Source organism: Ictidomys tridecemlineatus, chromosome 6 (genome assembly GCF_052094955.1).
Source record: "Ictidomys tridecemlineatus isolate mIctTri1 chromosome 6, mIctTri1.hap1, whole genome shotgun sequence".
Taxonomy (NCBI): Eukaryota; Metazoa; Chordata; class Mammalia; order Rodentia; family Sciuridae; genus Ictidomys; species Ictidomys tridecemlineatus.
The window spans coordinates 41,212,604-41,223,391 of NC_135482.1; the positions used below are offsets into that span (position 1 = coordinate 41,212,604).

At 32.2% G+C, this 10,788-nt stretch overlaps 1 pseudogene; it reads left to right on the forward strand.

Annotated features, from left to right (window-relative positions):
- The first annotated feature begins 3,123 nt into the window (after nucleotides 1–3,123).
- LOC101978303 (centromere protein Q pseudogene) lies at nucleotides 3,124–10,506 on the forward strand (annotated as a pseudogene).
- Nucleotides 10,507–10,788: the final 282 nt, after the last annotated feature.

A 10,788-nucleotide genomic window follows, 5' to 3' on the forward strand; every position in this document is an offset into this window, starting at 1 on the left:
CAGTGGCAGGCACTGATTACCTCAGTGGCTAAAAGAATGGAGTCCTCAAAGGAAGAAAAGCCTTTTGCCCAGATTCTCTGGGAAAGGCATTTGCTGATCCACAGGAATATACATGCTGTACTTCACCTTGCCCATCTTCCTCTGCCTGGGTTCAGGGCTGACTTTATATGCAGGAACTATCAGCTCTCAGGCAGCATTCTTGAAATTGCTGTCATATTCTTGAAGAAACAATTCTACTGGACCCTTCTACCATTTTCAAGTCAGGGAATATGAGAGGAAGTTTCATTGTTGCCCTTTCTTCCCAAGAGATCACCCTTCAACTTAGGATTCATGCCTACCTTCTGGCCTTTGAGGTCTGTGAAAACTTTAATTAAGATGAAGGCAACCATCCAGGCTGAAGCCATCCAACAGGAAGCTCCCATGTCCTCCATGGTAGCCCTGATAGTAGTGCTGATAATTAGTTTCTTATTGGCAGTGATTTCCTTTGTGACATACTGCTTCCACAAGTAGAAACCAAGAGGCTGTAAACTGCAGAGAGCTCCAGAAAAATATACCAGAAAATCAAAAGAAAAAATGCATTTCGTAGCCCTTCTTATTTGCTAAGAATGTAGTAAACTGACTATTGAAGGCCATCATCTGGAATAAAGTGACATGACAAGGAAGAAGAAGAAATGAACTACATTAAATAAGAAGAGATTATACATGAAATAACAAAATGTTAAACAACATGATGTAAAATCATAGGCAGTGAACTAACTCCCTGCAAAATGATGGGAAGTACGATAAGCAGAGAAAAATGACAATTGTAATCTGAAATCCACCAGACAACGAACTCTGAAAGCAAGAGTCCATGTTGTAGTTGAGCTGTTAATCAAGCTGCTCATTGTTTACAAGTTGCCTACGGTTTTCAGAATAGATTATAGGCAGCTTGATAGTGAATTTTGTCTTATTTCTTGGTGGGGCTTTGTTGTTGCTGTTTTGATTATTCGTGTTTCTGTTTCATTTTTTGGTGTAGAGTGAAAGCCAAGCCATCATGTATTTTATATCTACATTTTATTTGCCACCCACCTCTGATCTGGTGATGTGGATGACTAAGTAGTTCTGTACTGCTCTTTTACTCATCAAGGACAGCCAGATGAATACAAATAGGAATTTCATTTAGTGTCAGGCTTATAAAATAGCAGTTCATTTCCTGGCTAAAAATGTTTGCCATGAAGATAAGGAAAAGAAAAAGAAACACTCTGTTATCCTATCACATACAATTAAGATTTTATAATGTTTCATCAGCTTTTTCACTGCTGTGACCAAAAGATCTGACAAGAACAGTTAGAGGAGGAAAAGTTTATTTGGGGGCTCCTGGTTTCAGAGATCTCAGTTCAAACACCTGGCTTCATTCCTCAGGGTCTGAGGTGAAGCAGAAATTCAAGTCAGAAAGGTTGGCAGAGGAAAGCAGCTTAGGACATGGTAATTAGGAAGAAAAGAAGGCTGTGTTCAATAAGGACCAAAATTTATATTTGCATTTATACCCCAGGGCCCCACCTCTTCCAGCTACACTCTACTGGACTACAGTTACCACTCAGTTAATCAGGGGATTAATTCACTGATTAGGTTGAAACTCTCATAACAAAATCATTTCACCGCTGAACTTTCTTGCATTGTCTCACACATGAGCTTTTGGGGGACACCTTACTTCTAAACCATAACAAATACCAATTGGTATGGTATAACTCATACCAATGAGTTTTATTATTCATTTTTATGAATAATAAAACTCCATGTGTGTGTATATTTTACATTTACATTTATTTTTGTTATATATTTACATATTGTGTTTTTTTATTCATTCATATGTTATATATATATATATATATATATATATATATATATAGAGAGAGAGAGAGAGAGAGAGAGAGAGAGAGAGAGCGCTATTTTGAAATGTAGGCAATTTGTTTTACAAAAAAGAGGGGGGGAAGAAAATCAAGTATTAGGTAACTAACACCCCAATCCCCTGAAGTTTTGCTTAATTCATGGATTTCATGAAATTAATATTAATGTCATGTATGTTTGTAGAAAAATTCTTTTCTAATGATAGTGCTATAGGTACACTGGTTTTGGTAAAACAAAGTGACTACTTAAGTATGAATGACAGTATTTTAAAATATCTACTCTTTAAGTAAACTGATAATTAAAATGTCAAGTTCTTGGATGTTTTAAAACTAAAATAAAATTTATGTAGAAATATACAAGACCAAAAATAATAGGCAAAACATTTTTGAGTAAAAAGAAAGGCCTTAAGACTTATTCTATAAGAAAGCTGAACTTCTATAAGGTAGATAATTAGACTAATATAAAGAGAAAGTATCCAGAAATGTATTTATATGTGGACATTTGATTTAAAACAAAGCTGGTATTGAGGGATCATGGACACACACACATACACATGCACAAAAATACTGTTTTTGCATTATTTTTGGATAATTATCTCAAATTATGAAATAGCTCTTAAACAAAATAGGTGCTAACTATATAAAAATATTTTTAATTTTAGTAATACTAACAATAAAAATTTCTATTCATCAAAAACAATTATACTAATGGAACTGTAGGCACTAAAGTAGAATATACTTGCAAAATATAAGACAAAGGTTATCCGTCTATAAAGTAAATTTGGTAAGAGAAAGCTAGTGGAAAAGTTATTACAAAGTTTGAATCCACACTTTCCTCCAAAAAAAATTCACATGTCCAATTAAGAGTAGTTGGGTAAATGTAAATTAAAATCACCATGAGATACTAGAACATCCACTTACCGCACATGTATTGATTCCCAATTCATTGATTGCTAACTTTTTTTTCCCTACCTTGGCAAAAGTGAGCCCCAATAGTTCTTAGTCACTGTTGGTGTGACTGAAAGTTTTGCTATTTTTTAACTTATATTTAACACATATGTGATCTATAATGAAAGAGAATTTCAACTACAAGTACATCAAGAGACAAATCCAAGAATTTATGTAGCAGCATTATTATTGATAACCCTAAAATAGAAAAACAAAACAAAACAAAATGACCTGTGATAGGAGAACAGATGCATAAATTGAAGCCTATTCCTACAAGAGAATTTTACACATGAATGAAGATGAACAAACAGAAACAAAATGGATGGATCTCACAGGTATAATAACTAAAAGAAGTCACATATAAAATATTACCTACGATTATGATAGATTGATTTTTTGCTTGGTGCATATTAATTATGCAAAATAATGGATATCATTGTGTATACTTTTTGCATACATCAAAGCAATATTTGATTAACCTCTTCCACCCTGTTCTCCTCCCTCCCCCGACCTGGTCTCCTTTCTAATTTCATGGAGTCCCATCTGTTTGTTTATTTGTTTACTTTTTTCCTTGTAGCTCCTGCATATGAAAGAAAACACAGAACTTTTCTTTATGAGTCAGAAATGGTTTCCTTACAACCATGGTCTCCATTTCCATCCATTTTTCAGCAAGTGACATAATTTTATTCTTTTTTTATGAATAATAAAACTCCATGTGTGTGTATATTTTACATTTACATTTATTTTTGTTATATATTTACATATTGTGTTTTTTTATTCATTCATATGTTCATGGGCACCTAGGCTAAATCCATACGTTGGCTATTATGAATTATGTTGCAATAAACATGTGTGTGCACATATCTCTAAAATATAACTGACTTTAATTATCCTGGATAAATATCAGAGTGATATAGTTGGATCATTCGGTAGATAAATCTATAGCTTTTTGAGGAACCTCCATACTGATTTCTCTAGAGGTTGCACTAGTTTACATACCTACCCACAATGTATGAGAGTTCCTTTCCTGTCACATCCTAACTGGCATTTACTATTATCTATATTCTTGATGCTTCTCATTTTAACTAGAGTGAAATAGAGTTTCAGTATATTTTTGTTTCAAATTTCCCTGATAACTAAAGATGCTGAATTTTTTTTCATATAATTGCTTGCCATTTGTATTTCTTTTGAAAATGTGTTTAGTTCATTTGCTCATGATAAACAAACTCATAAAGTAAACTCAATAGCTTTTCTATATCCCAATAATGAATTCCGTAAAGAATAAATCAGGAAAACAATGTCATTCATAGTATCAAAAAAATAACTAGGAAGCTCCAGCATGGTGGTGCATGACTGTAATTCCAGTGGCTTGGGAGGCTGAGACAGGGGAATGATGACTTCAAAGCCAGCCTCAGCAATGGCAAGGCACTAAGCAACTCAGTGAGACCCTGTATTTAAATAAAATACAAAATAAAGAGCTCTATAATAAAAATTATAGGAGTCTGAAGAAAGAAATTGAAGAAGAGACTGGAGGATGAAAAAGCCTTCCATGTTCATAGATAGACAGAATTAATTTTGATAAAATGGGCATATTACCAAAAGCTATCTATAGATTCAATGCAATCCCTATCAAAATACCAATGATATTCTTCACAAAATTGGAAAAAAAACATTCCTAATGAATTTGGAAAGACAAAAGATCTAGAATAGCAAAAACAATCTTGGACAAAAGAAGCAATGCTGAAGACATCACAATACCCAATTTCAAATTATACTACAGAGCCATGGCAACTAAAACAATAGAGTACTAGCATAAAAACAGACAAGTAAACTGATGGAATAGAATAAATGCATAGAGATGCAACCACCCATCTTCATCATCTTATTCTTGACCAACGTGCTGAAACCATAATGTTGGAGAAAAGACAACCTCATTAAGAAATGATCCTAAGGAAACTGGATATGAATATGAAGAACAATGAAACTAGATCCCTGTCTCTCACCTGTATTAAAATGAACTAAAAAATAAATCAAAGAGCTACATTTTGCTAGTGTTAGAAGAAAAAATAAGAGAAACAATTCAACATATAGGTACAGGTAAACACTTCCTAAATAAGACCACTATAGCTAAAGGAATAAGGAAAAAAATTAATAAAGGAATTGCATAAAATTAAAAAGCTTCTGGACATCAAAGGAAACAATTTATAGAGTGAGAAAACAAGGGACAGAATAGGAGAAAATCTTTTCCAGTTACTCCTAATGAAAGACTAATTACAGAATATATATATATATATATATATATACACACACACACACACACACACTGAAAAAAACTCAATATAAAAAAAGACCCAATCCACAAATCAGTATGATATTGATTTATATAAATATCACAAATGGGTAAAACTAATCCACAGTGTAAAGACACACAAAAATTAAGGTAGCAGTTATATAGATGAGAATAATGGGGCTTTCACTTTGGGGGCACTGTTCTTCCTTATCTGCTTACACAGCTCACATTATAATTATGCATTAATCTATAAGTTTGTGTTCAATGCAACTTTAATTATAAGTGTTATGTTTCACTACAGAAAAAGTAGCTTTTGCTACATTGTTTATCAATATAAGAAAAAAAATGAACATCATCTCAAGGGAAGATTTTTCATTTTAGTATACTAAAGGTTTTTGTATACTGATGACCTTTGACTGGAACATAAGAAATGGTTATTTATAAGGAAAAAAATATTTCCATTAGTATAACAGACATTCTTTGCATTCTTTAATTTAAATGTGTATTGTACATGTATATACAGATAGAAGGAAAGCAGAGTTAATTGACATATGGTCTTGCAAGCAGGAGAATAAAGAGATTACCAGATAAATGCTCCCAGCTTTGTTGGTTACCTCTTGGACAGTAACTGCTTCTGTCTTGTGTGCCTTCCCAAGAACCATGTGAGCAGCTAATCTTTTGGTCTCAGAAGCCTCCAAGAGAGTTGGAACAGAATCTAATTATACTAAATCCAAGCATATAATGCACTTCTGGCTGATAGTGTTCTTTCTACTTTTCCCATCCCAAATTATACTGAGCAATGTTGGAAAATGCTATTTTAAAACAAATAGTCTTGTACTATCTACTTCAGATAAAAAGATAGTAACACATTTCCATTTTGTTTTGATCTCTAAATGAAATAACATCTTACTGATAAAGTTTGACTTTTAATATACTCTTTTCTTTAATATATAATTCTCCTTTAATTTTATCCATAGAGAAAATCATTAACAAGATTTTAATATGTGTGCTAGTACTTTATTATTTTGAATATGTATTTACCAATAAATATGAGATAGCAGTACGTTTTCTGCTTTTATTTGTGCAATTGATATATTGATCATATCTTTAAGAAATGTTTAGTTTTTATGTCACATTAAGGTTTTGAGATCTGGGTCTGTTCAAACATAAAATCCACCTTACTTTTATTATCTATAATTTGTCAAGGTAAATTAATGTTCAAAATAAGTTCTTCAAACAATACTAAGGTATTGAGTCCTAAATTTTCCCTAACTCTGTTTCTTATTGTTTTCCTTCTGCAAAAATGTCAATTACTTTTTTAAAAAAATTTTTAGGTACTAGGGATTGAACTCAGGGGTACTTAACCACTGAGTCACATCTCCAGTAATTTTTTATATTTTATTTAGAGACAGAGTCTCACTAAGTTTCTTAGAGCCTTTCTAAGTTGCTGAGGTTGACTTTGAACTCTTTGACTTGTTCCTCCTGTCAGCTTCCCAAGACACTGGGATTACAGGCGTGCACCACTCCATCCAGCTTCAATTGCTATCAATAACGTTAATCACTTTGCTAGTCATTAGTTATATTATCATATATTATAATGTTTCAGGCCTGCTATTTTTTTGCCATTCTTATTCTGTTTCTCTGGCTCATTTATCCTGTCACTTTCACCTGTGAGTAAACAGTTAATTATCATTCATTCTCTAATCTCTTTCACACAGAATAGAGCTATTATTACAGGGAACAGTGAGAATGGAGTCATCTGACCATATCTTACTGAAGGGGTGTAAGAGGATGTGTATATGTTATTTCCAGACCAAACAATTAAGTAGAGCTGAGTATTTGTTTGTTTTTGCTTTTTTACCTTATACACCCTCATGTTTCAGAAGGAAGCAGAAAATTCAAGAGAAAGGAGAATGTGAATAGAAGCAGGCTTGGTCCCTAAATTACCTTATTTTGAGAAGTTGTGCACTGATATGAAGTAGCCACATTCAACTGTTATTTGAGTGAGAAAATTTTATTTATTGAAGTACAGAGTTGTGGGGATTCATTTGTAATAATATTTAACATTACTTTAACTACTATACTTTTTCATATAAAACACTCCAGGGGAATAAGGACCTGATTTTATCTAGATGATTGCTTTGAGAATCTTAACATACCCTATATAATCCCTAATATCATCTATCTAAAACTATGAACACTATATATTTGACAATTTTTGATAGATTTCATTAGGCAAATTTAAGTATTCCTTCTATATTCTTCTCAAAGCATTACTTGTTGAAAATTCTCCTTCTTCCTCTAGTTGCAAACTTTGCTTTGCACATTTAAGTAGATATTAATTAGTATCAAAAGAGTACATTTAGCTTAATTATAAAGAATATTTTAAATTATTTTAAGGATAAATTAAAACATATGCATTTGTCAGCCACTGGAGATTCATATGCATCCTTCAGAGATAAGGGAACACTGTTCCATTAATTTATGAAAAGTGTCAAACATTTTTTTCTAAAGGAAATTGAGTCAAAAGCGTGTATTATTTTTCCATCTTCTATTCTTATGTTGGTATTTAGTTTAGAAATATTTCTATTATAGTTTATTATAAATGCTAGTTTATGGTCTAGGGCTGGAACTCAGCAGTAGAGAGCTTGCCTTGCACATGTGAGGCACTGAATTCTATCCTCAGCATCACATAAAAAAATAAACAAAATAAAGGTATTGTGTCCATCTACAACTAAATACACACACACACACACACACACACACATATATATATATATAAATGCTAGTTTATTATAAATTGCTAGAAATAATAAATAGATCACTTAAATCAATTGAAAAATCTCCAGGATTGGGAATTTTTGTCATAAAATATAACTTATGTAGATTTACTCTGTAACAAGTTCTTAGACCAATTTATTCAGTAGACAATTTGTTTTGTAGTTATTTTAGCTACTCAGGGTCTACTGATGCTTATTCTAGTAGCAGCACTCTGAAAAAAGTTCTTTCTTCTTGTATGCATCCTTGGAAAGGGTATCATTAACATTTATTATCTGTTCCTAAACAAGGTACAAGCATGTAACTCCAGTTAGCTCTGTAGACTCTTATCAGGACTTTAAATTGTAAGCTGGGTAATTTATAATTGGGGAGAAGTGATGGAGCTGATTGATCAAGCAGCAAGGGGAGAATCGATGTGTTCCTGCTTCTCCATTATCTGTGTTTGTAGAAGTTCTCGCTTTGTCCCAGCTAAAGTCTAGCTTTTCCTTCAGTGAGTTCTATTTTTGTCATGTTAGGGTAGGGCTCTGTAAAATACAACTAAAACACCTTGAAAAGATTTATTACAATGTTTGGATTATTCAAAGACTTTCTGGTGATTTTTTTAATTCCATTTGAATAACATGACTACCATTTGTCAAACTATTTTAAAATATGAATCAATCAAGCAAATGTAGCAGCTGATCTCACAGCTGTGTATATGGGAAATAAAATAAAAAGAATGCACCCTTTTTCTAGATGTTTACTATCTTATATTAATTTTCCTAATAACTCTGTAAAGTAAATAGAAAAATATATGGAACATATTATTCCCATCTTCAAGGGAGGAAACTAGGTTTGAAAAGGAAAAGGGGACAACAATAGAATGTCATTTAAATAAAATAATTTTGCATACGAACAGTGTATTGCAAAATCACATTTGGAGAGGTTCTTTTTGTTGTTGTTGTTGTTGTTTTTGCCCCCTGGGATTTAACTCAGGTGTGCTTAACCAATGAGCCATGGCTCTCAGCAATAGCCAGTCCTTTTCTTCCTTTATTTTTTTTCTTTTTAAATTTTGATACAGGGTCTTGCTAAATTGCTTAGAACCTGCTAAGTTACTAAGGCTGGCTTTGAACTTGAGCTTCCTGCCTCAGATTCCCAAGTTGCTGGGATTACAGGTGTGTGTCCACCATACCTGACAAAGTCCTTCATTTTAATGTAATTATCTTATGTATGTGAAGCTAAATTTATAAAACTGATCTTTTAGTTCAATGTTATTTGATCTCTTCCATCATCTCAATATATATTACTCATACCAGTCTAGCACTTGTATAAGTCATGGAAGAACTTTCAATTCAAATAATATATAGGAACATATGGTATTATTCTAAATAAAAAATGAGATTTATGATGTTCTTCTCACCTTCTGAGGGTTGATAAGTTTCTGCTCTAAGGGATGAAGCATGGGAGAGAAGAACTATTTATTTTCTAAAGTTTGTGATACTATTCAACCATCAAGAAATTAAAGAATTTGTGCTCAAGTTTGATGCATATTCATCTAGCACCTATCTGTCTTTAAAACCATTGTACAATATTATTAAAATTTATAAATATATAATTCACTATAAATATACTCTATGCATACATATAATATGTATGTATGTATACAGTTATTACATATAAACTTTTATATACATATGCATACAATTAATATTTATGTCTTAGAAACAAATCTGGTCTTCTCAGCTTTCTTCTCACCTCCTTCTGGGTCTCCTGGTTTTCAGTTTGGTGTGAAGTACTCTGAGAATGACTTCCTGAAACACTGAAGAAGAATTAATCAGTGATCAAGATGCTGGGTATACAAATGCTTCCAAGAAGAAGTTTCAACATCTGAAAATAAATTCAAAAAGAGAAATCAATAAATGAGGAACTGGAGTTGTCAGAGAAATAGTCAAGAAACACAGGAAAAAGAAATAAAAATCATCCAAAGCCTTTGTCTTCTGAAGAACAAACAAAACATATTAATCTAAAACAGATAAAAATAGCACCTAACAAGAGAAAAATCTGGCAAACATTTTCAGAGTACCAGAAAGCATTTGCAAACTATGATAGAATCAGTAATAATAGCAATTTTGAGTAACAATATTGAAGAAAAAGAACAAATTGAATGTCATCTCAACTACCTGAATATAAGATTGCTACAATTGTGTGAAACCATGAAAATCCCTAACCCAAAAGCTGAAATATTTTATTAATGTGCCAAATCTACTGAAAATGGAGAAAGCACAAGACAAAACTATTGAAGAAAGTCTGGCATTATTGTAGAAAGAAATAGATAAAATTGTAGAGACCACAGAATCAATGATTGGAGATATTCAGAGACTAAAAAGTAGAATTCAAATTGTGACACATGAGATAGAAGGAAGAGGAGGTAAAACAGATGTTTCAAATAGCTTATAGTGGGGTATTCTCTTTTCCAGGACTTTCTCAGAACAGTCTCAAAGCACCCACACTAATTTCATACCACACTGCTCTTCTAAAGGACCTGGGTATTCTTCACAATTCATTCCAGAAGAACAATTTGTCAGTGTTCATCAAAGAATTTATTAAAAACTAGATGCTTCTTAGAGTTTATTTTTTAAGATTGTTTCATATTAATTAAACATTTGTGAATTTGTAAAACTCTTAACCTATGATGATATTATTGAGGCTAATCCCTAATATGCACTTTAAAATTAACATCTAATGTAATCCTGGAAAATCTGTTTATAGTAGTTGTGTTAAATCCATAGAGAATCAATATTTATGTGGCTGTATCTAGTAGGTATTTGCCTAAAACCATAAAATAAGAATAGCCAGGATGTAATGATGTATAATGGCTGAATGAAGCACATTTATTGGTTAGCACCT